Source organism: Pteropus medius, unplaced genomic scaffold, assembly GCF_902729225.1.
Source record: "Pteropus medius unplaced genomic scaffold, Ma_sr-lr_union100, whole genome shotgun sequence".
NCBI classification, from domain to species: Eukaryota; Metazoa; Chordata; class Mammalia; order Chiroptera; family Pteropodidae; genus Pteropus; species Pteropus medius.
Window position 1 is genome coordinate 3598318 of NW_024347791.1, and position 15391 is coordinate 3613708.

Consider the following 15391-nt stretch of genomic DNA (forward strand, 5'->3'; position numbering starts at 1 on the left):
TTTCCCCTTATACTGAGCTGCTTCTGCTGCTTTCTAGGCACTCACACCTTTCTGCTCCTGCCTCTGCACTGCAGAGGATGACCCTGGGAGGGAGCCTTCACTTTCTCTGCTGGGCTCTGATGAGAATGCTCCTCTTAGCCACTGGAGGCCTCCGCTGGGATGTGGGCTGCTCCTTGTGAGCCATATTTGCTATAATGGGAAGCAGCCCTCAAAAGGGAAAGCCATGCATTTGTATGCAGCCAGTAGGATGGCGTTGAAATAAACACAGCACTGATCAAACGACACCCAAGCCAGCACATCGCAGGGAAGACGAACCAAAATGGAATGCTGATTTTTCTCACCATCCTCTTTAGAAACCTTCCTGGCCGCCCACCTGACATTGTTAACGGTTAGGGGTTAACCTAGCACTGCGATTAAATGCGAAGGTTTTAGAGACAGCCCTGTGTTCACATCTGTTTATTGATGGATGAATGTATAATCCGTGGAACACCAGAGGGAAGTCACTTTCGTGAGCTTCATTCCTTGTTTCTATAAACCAGGCATATTAATGCCTAGCACATAGATTTTTAGAGTTAATATGTGAATGTAAAGTACTTTGCACAGTGCCTTGCACATATTAAGTCTTCAGTGGCAGGTAGGTACTGTCTTCATCATCATCGGCAGCAGCAGCATCGTGATTGCCTCATTGACTAGGATGGATGGTGGTAGCGTGGATAATAAAGTACCCAGCTCAGAACCTGGCCTATGGTTATCTTTAATAAATGAAAGCTATCATCGTAGTGCGAGATAACGCAAAGATCTGAATAATTCACCAAATACAATGGAATTGGAAGATGCCAGGGTTTAGATTCCTCTTCCTGTGCTGTCTCAAAATAACTGTCTTGCCTTGGCCAAGTGGCTTTACATGACTTCACGTCCCTCATCAGTCACATGGGGCTAACTGAGCATCGCATGACACTGAAAAAGGATTGTGGAAAGTCTCCACTAATCAATGGCTGTTGGATCCGAATTGCTGGCAACACCAACATCGCTGTCTCTGGAGAGTCAACTGCCAGTTCGTCACAAGAACTTTAAGTGTTCATGCCCTTTAACTCCGTAACTCTATTTTTAGAAATGTACCGTCCCCAAATATAGATTCCCAAAGAAAAGGGGGAGTGGGTTAGAGCCTGTCAGAGCTGTTCATTAGCAGTGCTGTTTAAAATAGCTCAAAATTGAGAACTCCGCACGTGCCCAACATTGCCTGGCATGTTCAATGTTTTAATATGACAGAGCCCTCTGTGGCCATGGGGAATGTCAGATGCATGACTTTGAGTTTGAGGGATGTCCCATTAGGGAGGAAGTTGAGCGAGGGTGAAGGCACCAATCCACTATTTTAACTGAGGCCCAGAGAGGGCTAGAGAAATTTGAAATCAGTCCTTGAGTCTGGCGAGCAGCCCTCCCCATGGGTCCCCTGTTTTGGCCACTGCCAAGGCACTGCCTTGGAACCTCTGCAGTGCCTGGCCTGTGGCCTCAGGGGTCTGGTGGCAATGCCAGAGCCAGCTTAACTTGTTTGGATCCGGGGCTGCTTAAATGCCACCTAAGTAATTCCTTTGGCAGCAAGTGACATTTGACAAAGGGCACAGCTGGCAGAGGTCCCGCAGAGGTGGTGTGGTGCAGGGGAGGGGATGTCATACACATAGCGCATAGGACGAGCAGGGATCCCGGAGGCCGCCTGGAATATGACATTCAAAGGCCTTTCTGTGTGTAGACAGAGATGGGCAGAGGTCCGGTTGCAAGGGCAGATGGGTCATCTCTGCCTGGGTGTCTCTGATGGGCCCGGTACCTTACAGCAGCAGTGCTCGGGAAATGGGGCTGGGTCACTTGAGATTTGCCCCATCCCCCTCCCTGGCATGTGGAACGCTGCCCAGAAGGGTCCTTCCTCAGAGGCTCGTCGGGGGTCTTGACAAGAAACCGTTCACAAAGCTTTTGGCCCCGAGTGACTGCTCAGTAAGTGTTGGTCTCCTTCCCCTTCCTGTAAGCAAGGTCGGGAGTGGGAGTGGGGGGCATTCATTCAAGTGTGGCCCTTTTAGGAGGAATACAGCAGTCATCTGGCCAGGATTTGGGGGGAAACTCTCTTTCCAGTATAGTACGCCTGTCCACACACACATGTGTACCTGATTACAGCTCTATAAATACAGGCAACGTACCTGAAAGCAGCAGGATGGAATTTGGAGGGCTGCGAATCGAGCTGACATGCTCCATCCAAAAGGTTATTTATTCCTTCTTTTCATAAAGTCATTATAGCCAATGATAAAAGAAACACAAGTCATAAAATGGGGAATTAGATATGATAATTCCTAAGATTTAAGATTAAGAATTTGGTAATTCAAGCGGCAGGCTAGCTTGCAAAACTTCATCTGTATTTGCAGCCGCTCCCCAGCACCAGCATCACCGCCTCAGCTCCACTTCAGATCATCAGGCATTAGATTCTCATAGGAGGACTGGCCCCTGGTGCCAAAAAAGTTGGGGTCTGCTGTTTTATAAGCATCTTGTGATTACATCAGGCCCAACCAGATAATCCAAGAGAATTGCGCCATCTCAGGATCTCGTGGACATCTTTGAAGGACCATCATTCAGCCTATTCCAGTGTGGTGTCCCGGTCTTGGTGCCTAGTGTTCTTACTGCCTGGGACACTTTTTCCTGCCTTCTTCGGCAAGCTAATTCTCATGCCCCCTTCAGAACTTAGTCTCAGGGTCTTCCCTGTTAGACTTCCTTGGACCTCCTCCCTCTCCGGCCCCATGGATCTGGTCATGTGCCTCTTCTCTTGCTTAGTAGCATTATCACATACTGTATTATAATGTCAGTTGATTCATCTGCCTGTCCCAGTAGTCCTTGGGGACAGGGAACACATCGTAGTTGTCTTCCTGTTTCTGCCATGTAGACCCATGGCTGCGTATCGTAAACATTGGTTGATGGATGCCCAGGAAAATGGGGACCAAAGCAGGAACCCTGCCTCTGACCCTGGAGACGTCCCAAGAAGAAGGCCTGTGTCTTGATTTTTACAGAGCCTCCTGGGAACTGAAGTCCTTGGAGCTTCACTGTGTCAGGTTCTGTGTTTTCCTGACCCTTCAGTGTTCTAATTCCTTCTTTGTTGTGCCATAATAGATTAGCCTAAGTGAAAGCGAATAGACAATTTCCCATTAACATTTATATTGCTTTTCTTTTCTATTTCTTGGTGAGGCTCTCAAGACTAGGATGGCTGTGGGAAATATCCTTTCATCTCAGTAATGTCCCCGTTGGGGCTGGATTCTGGCTTTTTTGCTGGGCTGTGGAGGAGCATGGGTGTGGTGGACTCATGAGCCCAGGAAGAATGAAGGCACAGAAGTCAACCCAGAAAGGGCAAGTTGCATTCAGTAAACGTAGACCAAGTGCCCACTGTGTGAACGCTCCCATGCTCGGTCTTGGGGTATGGTCTAGAGTTTATTAAGTGGGGATTATGCGCCTAACGTGGTTCCAGGTGCTTTAATTTTTAATCACCTTTTCTTGACTTCTTAGAACTGCCTGGTGAATGTAAATTCCATTATGATCTGAGTTTTACAGAGAAAGAAACTGAACCAGAGAGAGGTTGCTTAACATGTCCAGAGCCCGCTGCCCTGTCACCTGGCTGACGGGGAAGATCTAGTCCCTCTCCCCAAAATGCCGATGGTCTGGAGGTGGCGTCTGAACCGGGGGTGTGCTGAGGGTGAGTGGGAGAACCACAAGTAGCCAGAGGTTTTGAAGGGCCTTCCAGGCAGAGGGAATAATAAAACAAAAGCAGGGAAGTGTGAAAGTAATTATTTTGTTCAGGGAAAAGTAAGGAGCAATTCAGGGTCGTGTAGGTTGCTTTTAAGGTTATAGGAAAGGTTGACAAGGAACGGTTCACAAGGAGTGAGACACCTGGAAAGACCAGAGGGATGAGAAGCTATGGCTAGTGAATGGATTTCCTGATGTCTGGGCTGGAGGTGAGGAAGATGATGTCAACAGCAGTGTCTCTCAAACTGCTGGGCTTGCAAGTGTCCTGGGATCTTGATAAAATGCAGACTCTCACTTGTAAGCCTGGGGTGGGTCTGAGGATCCACTTTTCTGACAAGCTCCCAGGTCACATGGATGCAGACAGTAGCCGGATCCCACATTGAGCAGTGAGGGTATAGAGGGAAGGCAGGCGCCATGGGACGTGTGGGTGAAGATGCTTAGGAAATGATGCCCTACTTTGTTGTCAAGCTAATGGGTCAGGTGGGTCTATGATGTTCTCAAGGAGAATGACAGTAGATGGAGAGGAAAACGGGGAGTGGGGGCAAAGGAGGGGGAAGACCTGGAGTTCTGCAGATGAAAAGGGGGCAATAGAAATGAGTGATGTTTCAGTTACAATTAGGCTCAATAGAGTTTGACAGTATGGCTTTAACCGGAAAGAAATCTGTGTCTCTCCCACATCCAAGAAGTCAAGGTGTTGGCCTTGTGGGGTGTTGGGCTGGTCTAAGGGTGCCTTTCAATTCTTCAGAATCCTCTTTCTGCTCTGCCATCCTCAGCTCTAGGCCACAGCATCTCAATGTCCAATATGGCAGCTGAGCGTCAACACCCTTGTAGCCAGCAGCCAAGAAGAAGCAGGGGAGATGTCCAGGTGGGCACACATCTCAGCGGGCAACCTGCCTCTTAAGTGGGCTTTCTGAAGTCCCATCATTTACTTAGCTGCCATACAGGCTGTAAGATCTAGTCTTTTCTCTGGCCGCTTTGCTCCCCTGAATGTAAGCAGTGTTTTGTTCCTAAGCAAAAATGAAAGAATGGGTATGGGTCGCAACTTGGCAGTCCTTGCCACAAGCTGAATGTGTGGTGAGAACTCAAAAGGGGCAGGGTGTTGAGTTAATCAGGTTCTTAGAGTATACCTTAGTGACAGCCCATTGGGACTGATGGGGCTCTGAACCTACCTGTGCCCTTTGCTTGCCCTAGTTCCTTAGTGTGAGTGTCTGTCTTCTCTGTCATAGAAAATCTATCCAAATCCTTCTTGCTCAACAAGATCCAGTTTCACGGCCACCTCCTCCAAGAAGCACACCAGGACTCCTGAGTCAGAATCAGTCCTCCATCCCCAGAAAGGAGTGTGGTACCGGCATCTCCATTCACTCTCATTCCGTTTTGTCATTCACATGTGTCCTCTTCTTTAGATCGTGAGTCAGTAGTTGGTCCCCACACAGTGCCTGATACACAATGAACTCTCAGGACATTTTAGTTAAACTTCAGTGAGTGGTTGAATTTGAGTGATCAAGCAGATGGTGTATGGTGCAGGTGTTTATTCTAGGTACTTCTTAAACTCGTGTGCACAGGTCAGCTGGAGGGCGTGTTATAGCAACGCCCCCAGACCCCTAGTTTCTGCTTTAGTAGGTCTGAGGGGCCTGAGAATGTGCATTGCTAACAAGTTCTCAGATGATACTGATGCTGATGGTTCTGAGACAACCCTTCTGGAGATCATTGTCCTTGAGAAACACACAGATTTGTTTTTTGTTGTAGTTTTGTTTTGTTTTGTTTTTTTTCCGGGGAACCTGCAATGAAAGTCGGGCCTGAAAATAGACATGGGAATTAAACACAGGGAAATTAAATCAGCGGATGAACCAGTAGAGAAATATTTGGGGTCAAGGGCGCTTTAGAGTCTTGTTCTCAATCTTTGTTTTCAAGTGAATTTCGTTTCACCTAATTTTAGATGCTGCCAGTTGGAAGATAACACCATTATTTTATATAAAGACTAGAAATTAAAAAAGGCTTTTTAATTAAGCTGTGACACAATGCTTTCTTATCCCTTTAAATCTTTTACATTTATTGAAAGAACCCTTTTAGACATAATTAGATGGGTTTTATCTTATTTCACTGCTATGCTTACATATAAAGGAGAATATCGGCAAATATATCGGTTTGGGTATTCCTAATGCTTCTTGACGTTGGGTCTCACTCCTCAGAATCCTTTCTCAACTCAGTGGCATCGCCATCTGTGTTTTCCTACATCGTGTCACCTGTCACACCATTGTGAACATCAGATTTTTTTTTTTTTAAGAATCCTGCAGGAAAGGCGCTTAAGCCCACTTTGCAGCTCTGTGGAGCTGGCTTGCCCCTGTCTCCTCTTTCAGGAATGTTGCTAATACATCTGTTTTTCCACATCTTCCCGCCCCCTTCCCACAGCTATTTGGTTCATAGGGTTAAAAGAGGGACCCCCTTCTCTCGTCTCTGGGGTTTTCATGTAAGTTTCTGACACCCAGTCTGCAAGTTCGTGAATGTGCCAGCGGTTGGAGCTATGTTACCGCCGCCATGGAGTCCCCAGTTATTGCTGGAGCCTCCCCGATTTCAGAGACGTAAAAATGTGAAAAACAGTTTGTCTTCGCATCAGTATATTTTTTTTCAAATGTCCACCACAAGCCTGATACACATTTTCACTGTCACGGCTTTTCATATAACTGCTCTCAGTGAATATTTATGACAACCGTCCAGGTTGGCCTTGCGACCTCAGTTTTATAGATGAGGACCTTGGGTATCCATGAAATATTTAGGCATTCGTTCACCCCAGATATCTGAGCTTCTGCTATGTGCTAGTCATTCTAGATATTAGGAATACTGAAGTGGAAAATTTCCTGGGGCGGGGGAGTGGGGGGGATATTCCGTGAAGAAATAGGTAACAAGATTGAATCACGTAAGTGCTATGGAAAGCAAAGTAAGCCAGGGTCTGCCAGATACTAGGAAAGGCTTTTTGAGTAGACCCTAGAACGAAGTACACACCACACAGCTATCAAAAAGATGCAGATTCCAACCGGGGAGAATCGCAAGTGCAAAGGACCTGTGGCAGAATACGCTGCCTTATTTGAGGAACAGCGAGTCTGGGCAGTTTTTACCTGCAACACTTCTGACACCAAAGGCATGCCCCGCACCCCCACCAACCACCACCACTTCTCCAACCCTCTGGATGCCAGCTGGGTATCCTACAATTCAATTCTGACCCTAACGACCCGGAGTTAGTACAGACCCTACAGGTTAAGGGCTCAGTACCTCAAGAGTATCCCTACTTCAGACTCTAGTCACAAGCTTCAGATTGTCACCTGTACTTCTGACCAACGGGCTTTAAAGTCAAGTGGTTCCCCCAAACCCCCTTCTCTGGCACTCAGGAAAGTGCTTTCTTGTAGTACTGGTTTATTATAAAGGGAACGACTCAGGAACAACCAAATGGAAGAGACGCACAGGGCACGGCACGGAGTGGTTGGAGGTTATCGTGTACCCTCTCAGGGGCGTGCTGTCCTCCCAGGACCTTGACGTGTTCCTCCACCTGGAGACTGTCTGGAACCTATCGTTAGGGGGTTCTATGGAGGTTTCGTTATACAGGCATGGTTGATGGCATCATTGGCCATTCGTGCTTTGCTTAATCTCCAGCCCCTCTTCCCTCTCTAGAGGTTAGGGGTGGGGCTGAGAGTTCCAACCCTCTTATCATCATGCCTTGGCCTTTCTGGTGACCAGTTCCCATTCTGCTGCAGTTTAGGAATCCCCCAGCTACCGGTCATCACATTAGCATATACAAGACACTCTGGTTATTCCAAAGATTCCAAAGGTTTTAGGAGCTGTGGGCCAGGAACTGAGGGAAAAGACAAAAATGTACGTTTATCACAGTGAGGAAGCCAGTTGGGCTGGAGCAGTGGAATCTCAAAAAGGGTTTGATGAATGGCCCAAGCAGGGATGCAGCCGAGCTGAAATTGCCAAATCTTTGGGTTTGCAAGTCCAGGGCTCGTCTGCATGCGGATAAGTGTGAGAAGTCACTGCAGATTACACCTTTCTCCGTTCGCTGGAGTGAGTTTAATCTTTTAAGAAACAGATGTCTCGATTAATTCAGCTCCAGTAGCAGCTCCACAGCAGAAAAATATGCTGATTGCCGCCCCCATTGTGCTGTCTAGGAAGTAAGTACCCACAGCGCTTGATTCGTGCGCAGCGGTTTAACCAACCCAGGTAGAGATCACTGCACGTGTGCAAAAGTGGGCAAAGGAAATGACGAGGAAATACAAACATTGTCGCCCCAGTGCATGTTCTTAAAATAGAATACGGGACTTTCGACTCTTCCTCCTTTGAAGAACACTGTCGAGAGGGTGACTCTGGCAGCACATTATAGAAGAAAGAACAGAGATCTGGGTTTTGATCTCAGCTCTGCCAAGAATTATCCATGGGACCATATCTGTGAGAGTTACACAGAAGAGAGTGCGCGATTTAAACGAAATGGATTTATTGCCATTATTAGGTACCTTGCAGAATTCTGGGAGAAGCTAGAGGCACAGGCTCTAAGCTGAACTGCGAGGGAGAGGTTCTCCAGGCCACGTAGGACCAGACCACCGAGGGAGCTGTGGGTAAGAAGCCAGGGGGACGACTCCTGTAAGGACCACGATGTGTGTGCTGGGAGCCGTGCCAGTAGGACAGGCGCCATGTTTTTTTGGTAATCACCGAGTTCGGGATTGGACTCAAGGATCTAACAGACGCCTCAGGAAGAAACAAATGCCTCTCACTCATGCTTGACAAAAAAGTAGAAGCCGCGGAAGAGGTGTTTCACCTGCTACTCACTTTGCCCCTCTAATGTCACACACGTGTGTGGGCTTGGTGGGGCCTCAAGTTCCAGAGTAGGTATCCTCGATGTACAGGCATTTGGAAAATGTCTGATATGGCTCTCCATGTATGTAGGAGAAGTATTAAAACAACCCTATGGTAAATGGGAGAGGATAAGAGGACACAAAGATTTCTATATTACAGTCATATTGTTCAAATGACAGCCCCAGTAGATGTTGATACGTTACATGGGTATGATGCAGTCTTTAGAGGAAGCACTCAAAAAGCCATACAAAGAGATATACTAAAAAAATACTATAAGTGGATCAAAATAGAATTCTAAAAAATGTTCTAGGACCCCATAGGGAGCCAGGAAAAACCCCAGTGAGATTCCAGTACAAACCCACCAGAATGGCTAAAATTAAAAAGACTGGCAACATCAGATGTTGGCAAGGAGGTGGCACATTTGTAACTCTCATACACTGTTGGTGGGAGGATAAAAGGGTTCATCTGCTTTAAAAGAAGTCTGACAGTTTCTCATAAAACTAAGTGGACACCTACCCTCTGACCCTTTAGTTCCAGTCGTAGTCATTGCCAAAACCGACAACAGACCAGTATTCAACAATAAGAAAAGTGATAAATTGTGATATATTAATGCCACAGTATGTCACTCACTGAGCAATAAAACACACACACACACACACACACATACACACACACACAACGGACGACCGATACATGCTGCAACATGGATGAATCACAAAAATGTTATGCTGCCTAAGACTTGCTCCAAAGAGTGTGTACTTATGATTCCTAGTAGATGAAGTTTGGGGACAGGAAGAACCAATATTTCATGGGAATGAATCAGAAGAGTGGTTGCCTATGGGAAGTCAGGTGGAGATTGACTGGGAAGGGATTTAAGTGAATTATATCATCACTCCAGAAAGTTCTGTATCTTGAAAAGGATTTGAGTTATATAGCAGGTTCTCGAATAATGTTTTATTCAACATTGTTATAACGAGGTTTTTAAAAATCAATTCTTTTTGTTAAGCGAGGACTTACTGTACAGATATATGGATTTGTACTGTACAGATGTATGCGTTTGTACTGTTCAGGTCTATGCATTTGTCAAAACTGCTGCAACAGTCTGTGCATTTCATTGTATGTACATTTTATCTCAAAAGGAAAAAAGGTTAAACTTTACTGAACCTACCTGGTTAGTGTTATACATATTGAAGTGCCTAGGGAATAATGTGCTGATGACTGACTTACTGTTTTGAAATGCACTAAAAAAAAAAAAACCAGATGGGTTGATGGTTGGAAGGATAGGTAGATATGATAAAGCAAGTTAAGATAAGATGTTAATGATAGAAAGTAGGTGTGGGGATATATACATGTTCACTGGAAAATCCTTTCACCTTTATGTGTTTGAAAATTTTCATAAGAAAATGTTAGGGCAAAAATTTTTGTTTCAATTACAGGATGTGTGGTCTCTTCCTTCCCTGTATTAGGCGGCTGTTGGTGGTTAAGAAAGTCACTCCAGCTGTTCTGGTCAATACTTTATGAGACAAGGTGATTTGAACTGTATAGAAAGCACACAGAATTCAGGTGACTGAACTAGCTGGGTTTGGGATATAGTGTGGATAAAGTCCCCATCCACAGAAGATGCCTAATAAGTACTTACTTAATCTGTTTCTCTCGCTCTGTAATGACAGTCCCAAACTCTGATTTCTTTAATGTCCCCATCCCTGCTCCTCCACCCCAAAGTCAGTGCCAGCCATGCAAAGACAACTCTCCATTGCTGAGATAAGGTTAAGTGTAAACTTTATAGTTGGACAAGACCTGGGGAACCACCTAAGCCTGTGTGTGTGTGTGCACGTGCGTGAATTTACCTAAAACAATTTGGTCATACCTAAAGCTTAGTGGACTTTGTAGGTAACGGCAGCAGCCAAAATGTTTGAAATAGAAGAGGGTTAGCTCCCCACCCCAACCTCACTGCATTCCTTAGTATGTCCTAAGTGATTCAAACAGCCTCAAAAATATCAGTGATGTCGCTGTCTCCTGTCATTTCGAATGCTTGGCCACCGTCTTTCAGATAGGCTCATGAGAGGCCCACATGGCAATGTTACAGGGACCATTGCTGTCACCCTAGTCTGGCATCAGGCAAACAGAAGTCTTTCCAAACAGTGGCTGGAAACAAGACACCTCCCCAAGGGTGGCGATTTCAGCCTCTCAGATTTTCAATCTTTATGAAAAGCTAGAAATGTCTCCAAAATATTTTAGCCTATCCACATTTCTTCAAAACCTTATCTCACCAATGAGAGTTCTTTTCTAGCATTCCACATGCCATTTAACATGCTGTGTCACCAAGAAAACCCCATCCCGAAATTCGCTAGGTCCAGATAGTGATACACATACCCAATAGCATGCTTCTGGGTTGAGGTTTTCCTAGTAGAGTGTCTGTTTAGCCGTCACACAAAAAAATGCATAGCATAGAATTTACCATTTTAACCATTTATACGGGTGCACTTTTGTGACACTTAGTACATTCACGGTGTTGCATAATCGCCACCACTGTCCATTTCTGGAACTTTTTCAACACCTCGGATAGAAGCTCTGGACCCATTAACTAGGAACTCACTACTTCCCCTCCCCCAGCCCATTAACCTCTGTTCTACTTTCTGTTTCTATGGATTTGCCTATTCTCGTTACCTCATATATGTGGAATCACATATTTATCCTTTTGTTTATCCATCCATCTGTGGATGAACATTTGGTTTATCCCACCTTACGGTGAACGTAAGATAATGCAGCTACCTCTTTTCTTCTTTTATGCCCAAACTTCATAGAATGTACATATATCTCGATGCCACATCTTGGGGGCGGGGGGAGCGTGATATTTACATAGGGAAATTTTATAATTACATTGCAAAAATCAATATAATACTTTTAATAAAATAATGTATTGCAATTAGGATTAAGTTAGAGACCAGATGTAATTGCTAGATAACTGGAATCAAGTATGGAGATTTCGAGAAGCCCCCAAGCGTCAGCAAGATGGGGGGTGGTCCTAGGGGGTTGCTGGTACTGACGGAAGGCCGTCATGTCTTTGCACACGCGACAACTGTTTCCTGATCACGAAGCAGCGTTTTACATCCTAACAAGAGCATTTGTCACTTCTGTACAGGTGTTTTACGTTTATGATGCCTTTGTTTCATTTCAGGAAATTGGGAGGAGGGAGTTGGCTCAACACATACTGCATGTTAAATTTTAATTTATACTTTTAATTATAAATTTTCCTGTTTAAAACCGTGGGAAATTGGTTCCATGTTAGCTTTTCTGTATGAAATTTTATTTTCAGGAAGGAACGATTGAAATAACAAGGGGGAAGCTTGCTCGTAAGGTATATTACAATACGATAACAGTTCTCACTCTGAAGAGAAGATGAAATGTGGGTGCAGAGAGTGGAAGAGACTTGCTCCCCCCAGAATGCCTGGAGCTGCCGAGAGAAGAGACGAGGTCACCCCTCCCAGGCTCTTCCTGATTCCTTAGGGGCTCTCCCCTTGTCTCCAAGTCAGAACCATGGAAGAGACTGGCCCAGGGAGTAGGCGGAGGCGAATTGTTGAGAGAAATCATGGCCTTTGCAAATGCTTGTTAGACATGAGCCGCGATGGGCTAGGACATGCTGGGAAACTTAGGAGAGATTAATGGGGCTTAGCCAATTTCTCTGTCTGAGTCTGTATGGAGATGTATGGATGTGAGCCAAGAGGCATGTATTTTGCTCGCTTGCTGCCTCGCCGCCACCTCGTCTATGAAGCCTCGTATTCCAGTCCAGGGCTCACAAGTTTTCTTACTGTGCAGCCAGTTATTGCTGGTGAGAAATGAGTCCACCGGTACCACCGGGCCCAGGACTCAGCCGTGCTGATTTCTCCCTCTGCGTTCAGTGTCATGGACGTAGCTTGTCGTGTTAAGGCGACAACAAATCTATGTTTAATGCCCTCCTTCCTCCCATCGTTTAGAAGAGGGTGAAACCACTCTTCCTGACCAGCAAGCAACCTCTTCTCCTCCTCCTTCCTCCCTCAAAATGTCAATTGGATTAACATTTTGCAGCGCGGCTGCCTCTGCATCTGTGTAGAGCACGTGGCCGGACTTTGGAAAGCAGTGGCACAGAACCTTTTGTGGGGTCGCTGTATTTATTTTCTCTTAACGATCTCCATAGCAAATTTGCTCTGCTCTCAAGCCAAAGGAAGATTCATGCAACTGCCAGGGCTGCACGGTGAACCTGGGGCCTTCTGGAGGCCAGGGCTGAGGGGCCTGCACCTTGCCAACGCTAATGCAGCTTCTGGAACTAGAGAGGAACTGTCGCTCTTGCCGAGGAGGTTCCAAGGCGCAGGGTACACGTGAGCTCTCGTTTTCTGTAGCAGCAGTGGCTCTGCAATGCTGGACGAGTCCAGAAGAGGGATGGATGCTGTGTGGAAGGACCAGCCCAGATGGGACTGGGGGGAGGTGGGAGTGGGGGACCCCGTCCTAGTCCTGGCCATGTTGGCTAGAGGGACCTCCTGTGCCAGATGGAGACGGTTCAAAGGCTGATCTCCAACTCTATTGCCTTTGTCAAGAAGGTCTCAGGATTTCTTTCTATGCATTTTTTTTTTTCTTTTTCTCTTTTCTGGTCTCTCTGCCTTCACACTATCTCCCCTCTGCACCTAAGGTGGAAAAGGTACTTTTCCCTTTCTTTTCTTCCCTCCCTTTCCTGCTCTCCTTCCCTCCTTTCTTTCCCTCCTCCCCCACCCGTGGTGTCTAGCAAAAGAAACATGGAGTGTGTCTGAATTCTGCCTCCTATGGATTACTGGGCGTGTGAACTCGGGTGCCAGCATCTTCAAGGGTGAACGGGGGATGCGGAAGCTTACACCCCCCGTTCGTACAGCACTCACTGGTTCTGCATGTGTACCCTCACTCCTCAAGACCACCCAGGAGGCAAAGACTTATACTTAATTTACAGAAAAAGAAACAGGCCTAGAGAGATCAACCAACTCGTCGAAAGTCACTTAGCTGTTATGTGGTGAAGCCGGTGTTTGCACGCAGCCTGCCTGGCTCGACCCTTCACACCGTGACGAGATTACCCAAGGAAGCATCTAGTACATGGAGACACAAAGAACTAACATTTATTGAACATCTGTGGGTGAAAGTTCTTTAACATGCGTGGTGAAAGATGTACATGATAAGTATTGACAAGATTATTCATATTTTTCTTTCCATTTTAATTGTCCTCTCTTTTTGTTTTTCCTTCCCTTCGTACCTCTACTTAATTTCCTTTCTCTTGGAGATTTGGCCCAGCCCTCCTTTCTTTCTTTTGGTCTTTTCTATCTTGGGGACTTTGGACTTCCAAGTATGTTCCCCCTTCTCCATCTGCATTTCCTGTTTGTCTCCCTAAATCACTCTTTCCAGCCGTCTGTGCCATGCCTGTTTTTTTTTTCTTTCTTCCCCCGCCTCCGTCTCATCTCGCTTTGCTGCTTTTATATCCATCTTGATACTTGCCCAACCAAGTCCCAAAACTCCAGCAGGGCTTGAAGTCAGCCCCCTGACACACGGCATGGCCCGAGCACCAGGAATATGACTTCTCGGCGTTCCAGGGCGCGTGGGAACACAGGACGGAGTGCGCCTCCTTGAGCATCCGTCAGATGTGCTCCGTAGTCATTCCTGCTGGAGCAAATGCACCACAGGCCGGGGAGATTACTGTCGCAGGACTGTGGCTGAGAATTTAATCTCCCAAAGTCACAAAAGTTCGGAGACGGAATCTTTGCATTTTCCCATAACTTAGAGAGACACACACTCTAAGGCAGTAAATTTGTCAGCCCGAACAGTAACACACAGTTCTAAATACGGGCATGGTAGGAAGAGAGATGGTTACTGTGGGAGCTGTAATTTTTAATTTACTCTCTCGGAGCTCTAACCCGGGGCCTGGTGCTTAATGTGGTGTTTTTACATTGGGATATGTGCTCAGGAAAGGCATAAAACCCTGAGAAGCCAGGGTCAGTGTCGGGAGAAATCAGTGAAGGAGGTTGGGGGTGCGGGTGGAGAATGGGTGAGGTCGACTGGGGTCAATTAATATGCTCGTAACAGTCAGAAGGGAAGTAAACAGATCGTGGGGTACCAGGCTTGTCAGCGTTGGGGGCTTACTGACCGGTGAGGCCACTTCCATCAGCTTGCAGTCAAAGGAGAGCAAGGTCCCGAGAGAAAGGGTGACATGGCTGGGAAGGAGGCTGAGGGAACAGAGTTTTGGGGACCAGAGGTCTAGGTTCAAAACAACTGTAACATGCAAAGGATTTGGACTCCAAAAATTCAAGCTTAAAGAAATGGGCGCTTAGGTACTGTCTCCAGTGTGCTAGGTACTATTTTCAGCATGTTAGGACTCAATCTTCACGTCCACGGGGCAGGTGCGCCTCATGTGGCTGCCCTAGCGGAGGGACATTGTGGTAGAGAGGGAGTCGGGGCTGGCATCTCATCCAGGAGGTCTGGCTCTCGAGTCCCTACCCTTGCTACGTTTCGCTGCAAATCATCGTGGCTTTGTTACTCACTAGCTGTGTTATCTTGGGTAAGTTACTTAACCTTTCTGAGCCTTGATTTCCTCAGTAAAATGGGGACCGTCGTACCTTCTGCATGTGGTTGTGGTGAGAACCAACGTATGGAAGTTCTCTGTAGGCGTGGTATTGTATTGTTTACCATCGAGAGAGAAGCTGAGTGTGAGGGCCCTTAGTTGAGGAGGAACAGGACAAGAATTATTATTGGGGTATTTTTATTATTTAGGTGGGCAGCACCCATGTTG

The 15391-nt window shown here is 46.4% G+C and overlaps 1 protein-coding gene and 1 non-coding gene across 6 annotated transcripts in view; both read left to right on the top strand.

Moving 5' to 3' along the window:
• Positions 1-15391, top strand: part of LARGE1 (LARGE xylosyl- and glucuronyltransferase 1) — a 489641-nt gene that overhangs the window by 163978 nt on the left and 310272 nt on the right. The gene's annotated exons all lie outside the window — the stretch shown is intronic.
• LOC120615323 (small nucleolar RNA SNORA76) lies at positions 1471-1608 on the top strand. The gene has a single exon (XR_005656236.1). It is a non-coding gene; the product is annotated as a small nucleolar RNA SNORA76 (small nucleolar RNA).